The 17,993-nt window shown below is 35.3% G+C and overlaps 1 protein-coding gene across 5 annotated transcripts in view; it reads right to left on the reverse strand.

Annotated features, from left to right (window-relative positions):
• The window catches only part of LOC140150576 (ly6/PLAUR domain-containing protein 6-like), a 71,517-nt gene that overhangs the window by 18,513 nt on the left and 35,011 nt on the right, over positions 1-17,993 (reverse strand). For all 5 annotated transcript variants that reach the window (XM_072172611.1, XM_072172614.1, XM_072172610.1 and 2 more), the window contains one exon: positions 13,104-13,449. The gene's annotated coding sequence lies outside the window, so the exon portion shown is untranslated. The remainder of the gene's footprint in view (positions 1-13,103; positions 13,450-17,993) is intronic.

Raw genomic sequence — 17,993 nt, forward strand, 5'->3', positions numbered from 1 at the left:
TGTATGTATAATGCACACAAAAAGTATCTGTACACTTAAAACAAAAGCAATATCTCAAAGACATTAAACCTAAATTACGAAATAAAGTAGTCCATAGATGGAGAAGTTTGTTCTGCATATTTTGATACCCCATTCAGCATTTTGCGACTTTATTTAAACCAATTTGATTGAAAAAAGAGAGCAATTTAAAAGTGACAAAAAGTTTACATCATAGACTTTTCTCTCAAAACACACGCTAATTGGCCTGCCTAATTCTCACGCTGCATTGAGTCGCTACAAAAGCCGATAGGAATCGCCCTGAAGGAAGAAATACCCCAATTTTGTTACTTTTGAAATGCTCCCTTTGCCATTCAAAATATCCATCAAATTGATTATCTTATTCAGTGGCAGCGCTAGGGGGGGAGGCAAGTGGGGCATTTCCCCCCAAAATAACATAAATTTCCACTTTTTTATGGCAAAATTGCGAAAAAATTCGTCGATTTTGCCCCCCTGAAATTCACTTTGCCCACCCCCATGCCCCCCTGAAAAAAATTCCTGGTGCCGCCACTGATCTTATTTGGTAATTTAGGTTAATTTTCCATTGTTTTTGTTTGAAGCATACGGATTCATGTCATCTCACTTTATATGCCTAAAGCCACTGTTCTAGTTTGCGACTCTCTAACATTTATATCACTGTCACAAAATAATCAAAACACTGCATGACATTCTCCTTCTAAAATATCATGGCACTAAAGAAAGCAAGAACTTGGATATTCTTAAAATTCAATTTGGATTTCCCTTTCCACATATTGAAAAATGCATACACACACAAGCTATCATAATGTAACAAATAATGTAACTAGAGCAATTTGAAGGAAAAAAAACACAGAGAAATGCATTGATAAAGTTGGTATTCCAGGACATACATTTTTTTTGTAAGGCCACTAACAGTCAATTTTGAGTTTCCCGTCACATAATTTCTGAAAACAAGTGACGTAACTTTTTCATTATTCATTATTTTTCTGCCTTTCATTATATGACCAACAGGCATGTAAAATGTGTTGTTATTTACCGCTCACTCACTTGAAGATGGATGTTTAGCCAAATGAGATTCAAAAGTATATTAAAAAAGGTCTGCAAGGTTGACAGCAAAATGTATGTTTTGATTTTGATTTTTCCACAAAAAATAAATGGATATATTCATCATTTTTTTGTGCAAATATAACCAGTTTTTATCAGTATTTTTTGGAAAATCACAATAATAAATTCAAGTGAGGGTGAGAAAATGAAGTGAGGGCGGGTGACGGGAAACTCAAAATTGATTGGCCTAATACACTTCTTATTTTCTTTCATTTTGCTCTGCAAACACCTTTATTTTCATCACTGACCATGCAGACCTTGCATTGATTTGTTTCTTTGCGAATAGAAGAAGGTCAATATTAAACCGAAGCTTCCTAAATAAAAAACAGGAAAAACACAAAAATGGAATTGAAATTTGTTTTATTTAATGGCACTGAGGTTGTGTCATTGAAAGGTAGTGCAAATTGAAAGAAAACAAGAATAAGGTTTTATGTTATTTTGGCTCTTGTTATTATAGGACCAGCAAGACCAAAAGAAGGCTTTAATATCCAAACATTGTGTTACTTGTGTTTTTACTTTAGATTAAGAGCACCAAGGCTATCGTAAATCTTAGGAAAATAGACCACCAATACTTTCCTCAAGATGCCTTTTGACCATGGAAACAACACCCTAAAACCAAATGTGTATGATATCATAGATCGGTTATACAAACCCTTTACCAATAATGACCTCTGACCAGAGAACATAAAATTAAATAAGATTTACATAAACACATATTTCTAATTATATACCTCATATATAGATTCCTGTCATCTGATTGGTTGAAAGTGCAGTCATTGAATTAACTATGCCCATAAAATGAACTATGGACGGTCCATGGAAATGAACTATGGACCGGTCACGTGCGTCCACGATCAAACTGCGCGCGTTTTCCCAGCGTAAAATGATGTTACGCACGCGTTAATGTTTTCACGCGTTATAATTACGCAGAAATTGCAGATTGTAATCTGTGTGCCGTTCGCATTGAAACTATTAATTTCTCTTCCCAAAATCGATGCTTTTAACCAAACAGATGACAAGAATCTTAAGATTTGGTATATAAAACAAATATTGACTGCTTTTTATTAGGTATGGTTAAAATTATAAGCCAGCGGTGATCTCAAAACCATGACTATACCCCTCGGCTACGCCTCGGGCATAGTCATGGTTTTGAGATCACCTTGGGCCTATAATTTTAACCATGCCCCTCATAGCAGTCAATATTTGTATACTATTTTTCAATTGGCAGCATTTTAGAGAACTCCGGTCCAAAATGGAGTACATTCTGTTACAAAATTTATATAAATTTGCACAATTTTATGCTTCTTGCAAATTTTTTTTAATTTGCCATTTTCTGCTCAAATCGAATTTGGTAATTCATATCAGTCATTTGTTCATCCACTCATTCTTTCACTCGTTCATGCAATTATTTATTCACTCATTCATTTATTTATTCATTTGTAAAATTCATGAATACTTATTTATTTATTAGTTACAAATTATACAGTCCCTTTCATTACATTCATACAAATATATGTTCTTTGAAAAATAAAAATGAAAACATTGAACTATATGGAATGATAATAGTACCAGGAGAATTAGCACATTTCGGAATACTTTTAACTCAGAAGAAATAACTAATATTTAACTTGTGTGGTTGAATTAGCCATTACAGGACTTAAATAATGAACAGGCACATTTGTATCATTTGCATTTTGCAAACATGGACATTTTTCTGAAATATAATGACTATTGAATATCAACACTCCTAGAGCCAAATCACTTACAATTAGCACATTTAAAAATCTCAAAAGCAAAATTGGAATCGAAACCCATCAACCTGCATTAATACCAAATGAAGTATAATTTCCTCTCAGTAATGCTTATGAAGACATAGTTTGCCCATGGTGCAGTCCAAAGTGTTCAACGTTAAACCAAGTTTGTATGCAATGTGCTGTAAGCAAGTAAACTGTAGATTTATTTGTCTCCTCGCATCTCAGATGAAAATTGCCAATACAAAATGTAAACCTAAAGCAAACAGTTGCTGTTGCTGCATGCAATGTCAATGCCACATTATTTATCATATAGGCAAAACATCTCTCTTCAGCTAGTATGGAGTTTTTAATTTGGGGAGTTCTGAGTTCACAGCCACTCATACGATGCAGTGAAACTTATTAATATGTTGTTTGTTGTTTTGAGTAAGTCTGGAAAAAAGTGCTGTCAATTATTTTGTACAGGGTGTCCCAGAATGATCTGTACCGGGAAAGATGGAATTTTTTAGGTATGAAGGTCATGTTAAATGGTCATATTGTTTTGCATTTTAAGTTCTACATATATTTAGCTTTCTCGGATTTTTTAGATTTTAAAAATTGGACGTTTCTAGTAGAAGTTATAGAAGATTGCGTAAAAATGGTGAATTCTAAGTTTTGACAACGCAACCTATTTTGAAAATCTGTAACATTACTAACCGTTCAGCACAAAGTTATTTGGAAAAAGTTATGCAGGTATTTTAGTTGTGCCCGGTTCATATTTCCACTAAATAGCCGATATCTATCTATTATTTAGGACGTTACAAAGCAATCATTATATGGAATTAAGGATTTGTGGCCTAATCCCATTCTCTCTTTGGCGGTAGTTTTAAATATAGTTATTGTGGTGTGAGGTCCATGTCATTTGAAATGCTTGCAGAGATCGAACTGTTTGTGGTACAGAAAAGACGGCTCATCAATTTACTGTATAGCAGCGTGCATTTCTTTCAAAACCTTACTTGCAAACCGGCAGCTATATTGAGACGCAAAGAAGATTCACTAGACGATAGTGTATAACGTAAAGAAGTTTGACGAGCACGGAACTGCCAGGAATCGGCAGAGTGAAGCTTCAGGTGCTCGTAAGACTGTAAGAACTAGAGCGAACATTGCAGCTGTCCGGCAAGCTTTAACAACAGTAGTTGTCGTCGAAATGCTGTGCCAAACATCCCACGTTCTTCATTTAATCGTATCGTGCCATTTTTCAAAGGTATGCGAGTCGTTTTTCATCGATTTTACATTATTGCATGCCACGCCCAAACAAATAAAGGTAGCGTGCTGAAATTAACAGAATAAGTAGGAGACATGTCCAGCATTATAATGCTGGTATCAAAAATAGATACACGGCCCGTCTTCTATTTTTAGTTATTTTTGCAAACACGGTACAAATCATTCTGGGACACCCTGTATTTCAGTGCAAAGTCATCAATGCAGAAACATCATATCTCATGAACCAATTTGTGACCATCCACCACAAATCTGAGCATAATATTGACGGATGGTCCATTGAATATAAAAACAACAGAAAACAAAGGATTTCCAAACTCTTTTATTGATTTTTACTATACCTTGCAAACATGTAATATATCAATGATATGCGTGGGCACTTGCCTTTATACAGTGGGTGTTGGACACCAAGACAAGACAAAGTAAAGCACATTTTCAGGAAAAGTTGGAAGTCCAATGTCTCAAAAAGTGAAAATGACACCATTACAGCAGATTTATGGTGGACGGTCACATGTTCCAATTATTTCAAAATCACTGAACTTTTTGTGGCCTACCTATTTAATGGGCAAGCACACATAATTAACTCACCTTTAACTCGCCCCCTCCTATAAACTCCCCTGTTAGAAACTCCCTAATTCCCCATCCTGAATTCATCTCATCACAATCACATCGCTTCTAGCTGATGCATTAACATTTACAATGCATGTAACATTTAGTTTGTTGAAATTGCATGCGATAAACAACTTGACTTTTAAATCACATTTAATACTTCCACACTTTTGTTTTCCTTTCCAATTTAGATGGTAGATCTACATTCTAGCTTTTTTGAATGTCAAATACAGAAGCTTTTATTAATTAGCAATATTTTAAACAAATTTTTGTGACTCACTGAGTTAAATGAATAATTTGTTTGCTATGTGTCTGAACGAAGTGGTTTTGATCAAATAACTTAATGATATTTGAATGTATCACAAAAATGTGGGTGTTTTTTTCTCAGACTCTTCATATATCATGAAAACGCATTCATGTGTATTGCAACATCATGAATTTTAACAAGTCCTCTGAGCTGCAATTTCATACAATATAAATGATAAGTCTTCAGAATCTTAGTCTATAAAATATAAATTACATTCCTTCCTAGATAAGTAAGCTTAAACCATTTTCCACATTTATGATTCCATGCATGTATCGTCTTCTTCAATCATAAATAATACAAAAAGATGAGCCTTATCACCTGTCTTTATTACGTATTAGTTTAACTAACCTCCTAACGCAGACTCCACTCAATTTTCACCAAGCCATTACTGATTCTTCACAATTGATTGCGCATTCAAGATTGTATATGGAGACTAGTCTATACTGTTTGCAACCAGAGAAGATACAATCGCAAGTGAAGGATATGATCAAATTAGATCTTGTTGGCAAATGGGCTATTCAAGTTGAAATCCATACACCCCCTATGGAAGACATGACCTTAATCTTCTACATAGCTACATAGGGAGTGTGAGTTTCAAATGAGGTTACTTGAATGGGTGACACCATTTGAAATCTACACCCCCTGTGTGGGAGATAAAGGTCATGTCTTCCATAGGGGGTGTATGTATTTCAACTGGAATAGCCAAATTCCATCATCGGCAGAGGTCCGCTCCGTGCAGATGGAGTTTGAATCTTAATCCCTCTCTGCTTAGCCAGAACAATGGCCGTGATGATTTATTTATATTTGCCTCATCTGGAGGTTTTTATCTGGGGATGGGAAGAATTCACTCTGACCGTCCCCAAAACACTGCCACTCCCACATCAAGAAATTAGAATCTTTTATTTTCCTGTTACAGTCCTCTGATTAATTCTGCACTTTTTTGTTTGTTATTTCGATGTCCTACTGTTCTATTTTCTTTTCAATTTTGTTTAAATCCTCTTCTATGTCAGCCTGCAAGCCTTGGGCATGCACCGACCCAATGCTATATTTAAATATAGATGTCATTTTTTGGCTTCTTATTCAAGGATTCTTCTTCCAGTAAATTTGAACATTCAGTACAAGTTATTCTTCAATTCCATATTCATTTTCTGAGGAGCATGCATTGTGATCAATAAGCCTCATTCCCCACTTTCCTAAAAAAGAGATTTTTATACCATTGGAAATCTCTGGCTACATAGTGTTTGTGTGCAAAAACTTTTTTGCAGATTTGGCAAAAAAATATCAAATTTGTATTTATGTTCTGTTTAGAGTCAGATTACACAACACATGTAGTCTAGTATGAAGCCTATACACATAATAATGATTATTAACATGCAAATGGAAAATCAATATCAAATAAAATTTTGGGAATGAGCTTTTTTGTGGATATCTACTGAAACATAACAGAGGATGTTGGAATCACAAAATACTCCTTTAAATGGCTCATACTTGGGGGGACCACAGGGGGCAATTTCCCCCTAAAGAAGGAGAAACATGTTTCTTTTATAACTTAATCATTTCTGTGATGTTGTATTATGTAATGTTAAATTGTGAAGATTTTATGGGTTTTCTATACCTTATTGTTCATTAAAATGCGGCAGTGACAGCAGAGCCCCCAAACAGGTCTCTGCCCCTACCCCTGCCTGGTGCCTAGCCCCCTGGAACCCCATTTATGCTTTTGCCCCCACTAATATTCAATGCTGGCACCACCCCTGCTGATACTGCACCTTACTATTTTGTTGCCTCAGGGTCTATGCTCCTCTAATCATTAAATAAAACAAAGAAAAAAACACACACACACAATAGCAAAAACAGGCCCACCAAAAAAAAGGAGAAGATTTTTATCAATCATAATTATAATATGGATACTTGAAAAATCAGCTGCCATTTTAGCTGTTCAATACAAGTAATACTAACATGACTAACTCTATGAAATTATGGAATATTAAGACCTGGTTGCCAAAATTTTGCACGCCAAATGCAAGGCGAAAAAAAATTGTCCTGAAAAATGAGAATCATAACATCGTATAATATGTGTATTGATATAGAACAACATGCACGTAGTAGGCACAGCACTTACACTAGTTGTGTAATACATGACCGTGGCACGCGCCTGTGTGAATTTACACGGGCGTTTTGATTGACACGCGCAGTAACAAAAAACATCACCAAACAAACTATAGCACCACAGCAATAAGCAATGCTTAAGTCGCCTAAATATTCAGTGAAAGGACAAAACTGAATTTAGCAAAAATATCACCTAATTGGACATCTTAGGCAGATTTAAGCACTTCAGTATACTTCCTCTATATCAAGCTTGATCAACAAATCGGTTATAAAACACTTGAAAAGGGCAATTTTCAGCACTTCTGGGGGAGGGGAGAGGGGTTAACCCCCCAATGTTATGCTAGGGGTGGTCCATACAATTATCCCACAGACTCTAAAACCAGTGAAAAAGACCAGGGAAAATGAGTAAATATATAAGAAACCATGCACTGTGCAAAACAAAGCACACTGATTTTTTCTGAGGTGCGGCACACCATTTTTAAGGAGCCCAATCATGTGGATAAGGTGGCAACCCTGTACGTAGATAGATGGTGATAACTGGACCATTGGAGCCTGATTGATGAGAACCTTTCAAAAGATTATCAAACAGGAGCCGTGTTAATCACACCAGTCAGAAATAAGCACCTGCATTTGTTTCCTCTCACTTTGTTCGTGGAATCCTTCTCCGGAAATGAACAAAATCATGCCATGTTCAATTTTGGTGATAAAGGGTAAAATTAAACATGCCTAATGTTAGGAATTAAAGGCTAAAAGCAACTAGCAACATCTTACACATTTCAGAGATCGTATCAGTTTTTACGTTCACATTTATCTTGGTTTACAACTTCAAAAGGCCTCCACTTAATTCCATTTATTTTGCTTCTTTCAGCTCTATTACCATGGTAACTTCTGCGCTAACTGAAAACAACATTAATCCTGATTATGAAATGTTTTTTGAGAAAACCGTATGATTATATTCTTTTTAAGGACTAACTTTTAAAATTCTGATCCAATTTGCATTGTAACAGTAGAGAACAAAAAAGCCTGCAGCTTGATTGATTCCCATCATTTACTAAATTGCAAATATCATCTGCTCAGTGCCAGAAGTGGGTAAATGCAATAGCTGCCCTGTGAACATTTGACAATTTACACATATTGTACTCATCTACAAATGGCAGCTACACATGGCAGCTATTGCACTTACCTACTTGTGGCACTGAGCAGTCGATATATTCTACATGTAGAAGTGTTACAGTACAAATTACATCATTTCTTGTCTAGGGTATGTCATCAATTCAAACATTTACCATACATGCATTTTTCAAAACTAAATATAGCTTGTAATAAATAGGCCTATTGGCACTAAAGAAAAAATTAATGTAGGCCAAATTCATCAAATGTATATTCATTGATGATATATAATGTAGGTCACACATGTATGTAGTTTCAACCACAGATGACATCAGAAGTTGATGAAACATGTTTGGCAATGGTTTTATTTTTCCAGGCCTAGCATGGATACCTACCATATACCATGTATTTTATGCGGTAACATTATCCACATTGTACCAAGCTATACAAACATTAATCCAGTCAAATATATATTCTGAATGTTACTTTGTGTAAACATGCTACAGGATAAAAAGTACAGGTTTAGAATTTTGGATACATGTAGGGCCTACTACTTTACAAGCGGAATAAGTTGTCTGTCGGCCAAGGTCAATGTTCATGTAATATTCTTGTTCATTAAACACATTAAATAGGTTACAAATGACAATATGCTGGAAAGTGCATCAACATTATTTGTGGTTTTTAAGATAAAGCTATATTATTGCTAATAACATGATGAGGAAATACAAAAGAATTTGATTTTCTTTTTTTCACTTGTGCTGTTTCTGACATTGGTCCTGCAAATCCAGTCCCTTCATACGCTGGCGAAGTTACGTAATAATCGGATTAACTACCATAGCAATGGGTGAAAACAATTTTTGAATATACCGCACTGCACTGATACGTTAATGGCGGTACCTCTGTATTGAACCATATCATGCTGATCACTTGCACCTGTAAGATTAATATCTTTGAAATCTATGATTGCAAACATACACAGGTGATGAGTGTAACCTGCTTGTAGTGCAGCGCGATATGTTCACAATTGTTTTCACCTATTGCTATGGTATTTAATCTGATTGATTACGTAACTTCACTAGCCTATATACACATTCCCTGATCAAATCACACTAGAAGCTACCAACTTGTTTTAATCATTGTTCAGTCTCATTCTATTGAGTCTGATGTGTAAATCTGAGACAGACATGAATAGGGTGTTGGAAGCATGACAAAAAGTATCACATTTGTATATTGAATGTTTGTTTTTTGTTGCATGTCGATCTAAATGGAAAAGTTGTTATGGTTGTGTTGCCAAGACATGAAGCTGGTGCCTCACATTTACCAAATGACCAATCTATAAAGTTTACCAAAGTTGGCAATCATGTGCAATTCCATTATACAATGGATATGTGTGCTTGATTTAACAACCTTTAAGTCCTGAAGTAAAGGTGTTACGAACAAGATTATATGGCACCTTTTTTGTACATATGTCAATTCACATTCATGTCTCCCCTGAAAACACACATGCACATGAATGAAGAAACACAACCATACCCCCTATACCCACAAACATTCCCACACACACACAGTGAGTTCTTTCATTAATTGCATTATACATAATAATGGTAAAGAACCTAGGCAGAAAGTACAAATGTCTATATACTTCACTTTGAGTCTCATTTTCTGTTGTAATATATCTCATATCATAATATGTATGAATGATATAGCCGATCTGCGTCATTTTGGTCCACAAATGTTGACAAAAGATACCGGATAGTAATTTGGACCTGATAGTTTCATGTACTAATTAAACCATGCCTTCCAATCTATGACATCACTATTTATGAGGAAAGCCATGTTTTATCATAGATTATCAAAAAATAATCTACGGTTTTATAAAGCCTCCAGCATTGATGGGTTGGGGAAGGGCACAAGAAAGGGGAGGCTCTGCTTCCAAATCATAACATAACTGAATTCTCCAATTTGCTTTTCGAGGGTTTAGGGCATGAAGGTCCTATCTGCAATATAGGCCTACATTTTGACAATCTGCATTCTATATTGTATACCACGATCTAAGTTCTAACCAGATGACGCATGGCAGCTATTGCAGATAGGGCCCTCTGGTCCTAAATTCTCATTTTTTATGATAAGTTATTGTATTTTTAAAATGTTGCACAAGTGTGCCAACATTTTCCACCTTGATGTGGTAACTATGCAAACAACATCTGGAGGAATATCAGGAATTTATACAACTTGTCATCTTGTAGTAAATGGACCAAACAAGACTGTCATCAATCCATGAAAAGTATTGGACCATGAGTGGGGATCAGTGAAACAAGCCGCAATAGCTTTGCCTTTATAATAACAACCATACTACAATTGTACCAGCCATCCAAACAAAATCATGGCAGAAGTTTTGAAATAACAGAAGTGCAGAACCCTCATGAGAAGTGCCATTTCCATGTTTGCATGTTTAAGCATCACTCATCCCCGATATCAGATCTCATGAGGTTCATCCAACATCAGAACAAGCTCACTATGGACCACAATAGCCTCATTCCAATTGCATAGTTCAATAACCTCAATTAAACAATCATAGTGCAAAATTTGACCTCGAGTTGCAGGGTATGAGTTTTTGTACCCAAATTTTCAGAGGTCATTCAATGAATGTACAGTTGTATTGGGGTTAAAGAACCGTGCCCTGATAGATGAGCATGTTTTGGATCCTAGTGAAGGAAGTGTGCTGAGGAACGATGAAGACATAGGGTCAAGTAAAGCCATGTGCTGCCAGACTCATGGGACTCAAAACTGCCCCTATGTTATTTCCACAGCACATAAAAGTCAGCCAACATTTGTAAATGTTCAGCTTTGCTTTTGGCGAACACACACTGTCTATTCCAATTCCCATTTCTCAAATTGTGTTTGCGTGTGGTTCATTGATTTTAGTTGGTCTATATAATGAAATGTTCAGTATAATTGAAATGCAACTGTTCCCATATATACATTCCGTATGTGATGCTATCTATTATTAAATTTAGGCAGGAAGACGAGCAGAGCTAAATTGGCTGATAACTATTCATATTCATATTCATATTCCAATCATGGGAGAAAAGTGCGCCCAAAGACAGTTCAGAAAATCATTGCTATTGACAATTCTACAGAATGCAGACAGAGGCGGTGTGTGTATTTATACCCTTAACATAATGTTGGTTATGTGTTGATGTGTGACTTCCATAATTCATGACTTAAGTTAATATTCATATTGATATTCATTGATGAAATTGATACTGTCATTTTAAATATTTCTCATTTAAAAAACAACTTTGAAGACTCATCAAGAAGCATTATATTTGATCTAATTATAATTTTTACTTCAGATCCACAGCTGCCAAATCTGTGGCTGATAAATTTTCTCCCCACGATTTGTTAAAAGCCTCGGAAATCAGTTGTTGCTTTAAAAACGAACTACAGATGCTTAAATTAAGTTAAATCCCAAGACTCACTGTGAAAAAGTGAGAAGTGCTATTGGCATTCTTTTTTCCCACTTCTTAGGTACTCATGCTTGGCTCTTTACAATCCAAGGGAACTGACCCATCTAGATGCTAGTGATGTTTGTACACGTCTATTATACCACATCTACTATCTTCAACAAATTCTAGTACAGATCCCGCATTTCTGCATCCTCCTCGCTTGCTAAACATGCACATGCGACCAGACAATTGATTTCCAATCATGGGAGAAAAGTGCGCCCAAAGACAGTTCAGAAAATCATTGCTATTGACAATTCTACAGAATGCAGACAGAGGCGGTGTGTGTATTTATACCCTTAACATAATGTTGGTTATGTGTTGATGTGTGACTTCCATAATTCATGACTTAAAGTTATGCTGCAAAACATCTTTTACTTTCCATACTAATACTGAGAGCATGAACTTGTTTGCAGGGTTACAGGTGTAAAACCCACAGCTATTATTTTATTATTCTTCGTGTTGATGTAAATATTCACTGCAAGATGATATACCTTTCATACTACATGTACATTTAGTTTTGATGAACTCCGAGGTATTTTTGCATGATGACAAGATTTTTAAGTATGTTTTTCAAATAACAAATGATAATGATAATTCAAATGATAATTTAAGGTGCACTTCACCATGAGGTGCTACAACACTTATTTATTCTGTTGCCACTGAAATACATCAGAATAATTTCGCTTTCAAGGGGGCAACCGTAGAGCAACTCCTCTCAGTACTTAGATTGAAATTATCCCTAACAGCTTCTAATTACACCTGGGTGGAATGAGGCAAGTTAGGTAAATGGTTAAGATGCCTTCCCAAAGTGCACAACACGCTGGTGCTGCAGGGATTTGAACCCATGAACCAAGATATTTTGTGATTATACATCTGAGCATTTACCACTGCACCATCATGCCCTCACATCATATGTGAAATGATTAAGCATATTGAATTGGATGTCATCTGTGAAATTGGTTGATACTCAAAAAGCGGGTAACTACTGAATGCTACATACAATAGGGAAACATGTAGGAAACCACCATGATTTGGTGCGATTAGTCCACTATTGTATGTCAGTGCATGTTGCATTCAACCATTTAGACCGCAAAAGAAATATTAAATTTCCATTCTGAGCTTTTTTTAGCGACATAAAGCTGAGATTGTGAGCTTAATGTACCCTGTTAATTTTGCAATAATATTACGGTGAAAAAAATCCAGGAAATTGATCGCAGTTGACAAGAATCTCATTTTCTTTAATCATGTCAAATATGTCAAGCAGTATCTCTTGAGGGGAAAGTAGGGGCCTAATGATTCTTATAATTTTAACCAAATTGTTCTATATCTTACCTGTTTACTCCAATAAATTCTCAGTTATACAAAATATCCGTCGGGTGACTCGCAAAGATGACACCGCAGTGGTATCTGTAAGCCTCAACGGCCTTCTGGCAGCACGGTATAGAGACGAGTCTAATTCAATTTTATCCCAAATCCAGAAATAACAAGTTGTTCAGATTTGATAATATTGAAGCTGTCTGTGTTTACTACAACCCAGCAATAGATGACTTTATAGTGAATTTTGCAAGTCAGCAGAATTCAGCTATGAGTTGAGTACACTTGACGTAAGATGCTGGTATAGAAGATGGAGCTGGGTTGATGGAGATGAGGAATTGTTTTACATCTTCGGTGCATGTATCTGTGTATCAAATAGAAAGACAATACAATAACCATTAGTTATTGTTACATACAAATGAGAATCAATTATTGAGGAATAGGAGAAGCAGGTCAAACCTCAAATGCAGTATACCGGTATTCATGTGATAATCAGTGGCAGCACCAGGATTTTGAGGGGGGAAGGGAATTTCCGGGGGGGTCAAAATCAATATATTCAGTGTGTGGCAAAGTGAATTTCAGGGGGGCAAAATCAACAAATTTTGCACAAATTTGCCGTAAAACGTGGACATTTTCATAATGTTGGGTTTTTACTGGAGGGGAGGAAGAGTTCTGACTGGGGGCATTTGGCCACCATTCCCCCCCCCCCCCATTACTTATGGGGATGGTCTTCTTGTTTGTTTATTTCTTCTTTATCCAGGGCAATGTAAGTATACCACTGTTTTTATACAGCCCAGCATTTCAATCAAAATCAATCTGTAGATTTGCATATTGTTTAATAATATTGTCTTCTTTGCAACTGACACAGCCGATTTTACTCCATATACATTCAAAATTGGAGGTACCTGTTATCCATTAATGATGAAAAAAACACCTATACTGCTACAAAATATTATCCTCAAGAATTCATGACACATTTTGAAATATGAACTGTTAGCAAAAACCTTATGGCGGTAAAGATATTTCCCATTTTTAAAATTGGGTAAATTGGTTAAGCTATGTGAAACATTGACATTCCATACTGCATTTCTTTCCATGCTGCAAAGTATATTACTTTTTGTTTCTGACGACAATATTATGTACCTTGCGGCACAATTTTTCCTTATTATGCTCGTCAATTTCCACATGAAATTGGGAAATAAAATTAATATCGCTTTGGTATACAGTTACAGCATTATATTATGACTTTGACAATCAATAATATAATATCCTATACATGTCGATGTCAAACTATAATGAAATAGTTCAAGTGTATCAAATATAGTGCAATGACCAGGCGTCATTAATGATTTTTTAAAATTTCATATATGAATTTAATGATCTGTAGTAAAGCATTGTTAACACTAAAGCAGTGCTAGCATGCTTCAGAAAAGAATTATTATGATTGTTAGGCTTACAAATTGTGATAAGAAATCAGAAAAATCAGTTATACTGTCAAGATATGACAAATATTTGTCATTTGATAGGAAAGATAATCAAAATAAATCACAGAGAAATATGAAAAGAATATAATCATGTATAACATCATGTAACATGGATGTGATCAATTATCACTGAATTGATGCCAGGCATAACTTGTACAATACATACATCTAAACTTTATTAAAGGAAGATACATGTAAGATATCAAAATATTTCAATTATTTAGAAGACTATGTTGACAGAAATCAGAGAGTACCTTTAATGCAACAAAAATTCGATTTGAGCTACAGCACAACCCAAGAAAATGTATTGTTACTGCTCCTCAATGTGAAAAACTTCCATTAACCTTCCATGGAGCGCAAGATTTGAACACATTATTATGCAGAAAGTGCCATCTACTGAAGATAGCATGCAGTGTTACAAATGTTGCTTTGCACACCGGAAGATGGACACAGTATAGGATAAAGAGAACAATTGATAAAGTGCTATCTACTGAAGATAGCACATATTGTGAGTGTTAATCCCAATTTTATCACTTTCCAAACGACAACACATTACTATTACCATATGCAGAAAGTGCTATCTACTGAAGATAGCACATGCAATGTTACAAATCATGCTTTGTGCACCAGAAGATGGACACACTAGTGCTATGGGCTAACTAGAACAACTGATAATCTACTGAAGATAGCACATGCAGTGTTACAAAATGTTGCTTCAGAAGAACAAAGTATAGGCTAAGCAAAATATTTTAATAAGTGCTATCTACTGAAGATAAATTTTCATAACAGAAATAAGCTTGCATCTGTACGATATGATAACTTTTCATTGTACTACAACGCATAATCACATCAGCAAAACTGTGTGCTATCTACTGAAGATAGCATGTGTAGTGTTATAGAAGTTAAAAGCAATTTTATTATTTTCAATAACAGAAACAATTTGCATCTTTACTCTAAACCCCACTACCCTGAGCATTAAGGTTATTAATTATTTTAAACTGTTGTGATATGGTAGTTCACAGCATCTTCTGAATGGTAGTGAGCTTTGGCAAAAATTGCATTGCTCAATTCATAGCGGCGTGTAGAAGAATTAAAATATCACAGATATACTTTTATAGGTGCTGCGGTTCTTGAGTTACGTTGTGAAGAGGGCTGAAACAACAACACTTTTGTAAAACGTACATAACTAATTAACAACAATAAATTAAGCAAGTTTGCAGAGTATATGATTTGTAGAATGAACTTTTGCAAAACATCAAGGTGTTAATTTTCAATAATATATTGATCTAGATAATGAAAATCGATTCTTAGGTTGCTTCGACCAACAATACCTCGTCTACCCTTAATCTCATCAGCAGCAATAGTGCAAACCAATCAAGCTTAATAATGTTCCCATCCTGCAATGAACCAATCTTCATACTGATGATACATTGGGCAATTCCAGTTGAAATCCATACACCCCCTATGGTAGACATGACCTTAACTTTCCACACAGGGAGTGTGTTTTTAGATGGGGTTACCTGAATGGGTGACTCCATTTGAAATTCACACTCCTGTGTGGAGATTAAAACCATGTCTTCCATGGGGTGTATGAATATTAATTGGAACAACCCATTCCAGGGTTGAGATTTAGAAGCTTTTTGCCGGGTATAATTGATTTAATACAGGGTGAAGGTTACAGAGTTGTCTATATTCAAGATTCAAGTTCAGCGAGCGAATTGCGATACTGATCAAGACATATTTGATTAGTGAGACTTGATTAAATAAAAAAAGTTTTTCTCAATATCTTGATTTTGCACAAATCATAAAATTTAAAAAAAAAGATTGATATATACATATAAATGATACAATCAGAATGACCCACTAAGATCAATCTGAGTGATCCATTAAAGATCAAAGAGTGATATTTTTTACAAATTTGTAATTATCATCTTATCCAGTGCATAAGCTTACCAATGTTGAAATCTCCATAGGTCAAACATCTACATGTACATAGGCTACTCCATTTCAAAGCGTAGAACATCTTTATGTCATCCATATTTATGTTACATGTTATATTTTACATTTTTATTTTTGCTCCTTAATTTCACACTTTCCATCTTTTGGCCTGAGAGTGGATCATATCATGTCACTATTTACAGGCCACAAATTTGAGAGCCGGCAACTGATACCGTTTGATACACAATTACTTAGTCACCAATAATAATACAATAAATGTGACCTCTCCTTAAACACATAAACACCCAACCAAGGAGATGAAAGTGATGCTTCTTCCATCCTGTACATCACACGTAATCTTAAATTAATTAGAAAGAGGAGTGCAGGGGTATCAACGCTTAATCCTATTACTTACAGCTGCCGGTTTAGAACGCAATAACATCCTCGGGATAGAAATGTGTTATGAGATCACACTTCTTGCTGGAAGTGATAAGACATGACACATACTAAATGTCTGCAACATTAAGCGTGTTAGGTCTCACACTTCTTAATGGAAGATGAAGTCCATATACCTTTTAAGAAAATGGGTGTGGTTACAGCTAGTGTTCACTGGTGCCCCAAATGAAGTAATGAAATATGAACAAAATATGAAGAAATATAAAATAGTGACTAGTGATATAATGATGTATAGCGGTAAACGTAAATAGAAAGCAAAATTATACTTCTACGCTACTCAAATTTGTTACACTCACCGGAGCGCTGATTAGTAACTTTTTAACAGTACTGATTAGTCAGTTCTGATTAGCCTGAAAGTCACCCTATATTAATTGAGTGTATAGTACTTTACAATAAAAGTGTTTCAAAAGCCTATTCAATGATTTGCTCATTCATAAAATCGTAAAAATCATAAAAATTCAGTTTTTTTATACCTTTGTTAGTAGTATAGTCTGCTAGTGGTTGAGCTAGTGGTTGAGCTGACAGATGTGTATGAAAGGCAAAATTGGATATTTTGCATGAAATTGTGATTTCTCGACTCAAGTATATAGAGAAATTGCTACAATTATTTGGGGTTTTCTCTTGGTCAATATTGCTGTTTTCTATTTCTTTTTTAAGCTAAATTTTTCATTGCAAAAATACCTAATGATAATTTTATTGACTTATTCTTCACTTCTAAGCAATTTATACCAAATTTTAAATTTTGCACATTTCCGCTGGGATCACTGATGGGCCTTTTAAAATTTGGATGTGCTGATTGATACTTGCAAATCCTATGTTTTTCTTTCATGTGCAAGTTTAGGTCAACCATCTTTGCTTTGCATAATATACCGCCACATAACCTGTGTTGTCTGCTGAAGGTCTATTACCTTGCGAGATATCACTGGGTCCCCTGTTTTTCATTTAACTTGAATAATGGGCACCATTACAGGTCTTGAGATTATTTTTGAAATCTCTACTCCAGCCTCAGGTTTAACGCAATCAGCTGGGA

The sequence above is a fragment of the Amphiura filiformis genome, chromosome 4, assembly GCF_039555335.1.
Source record: "Amphiura filiformis chromosome 4, Afil_fr2py, whole genome shotgun sequence".
Lineage (NCBI taxonomy): Eukaryota > Metazoa > Echinodermata > Ophiuroidea > Amphilepidida > Amphiuridae > Amphiura > Amphiura filiformis.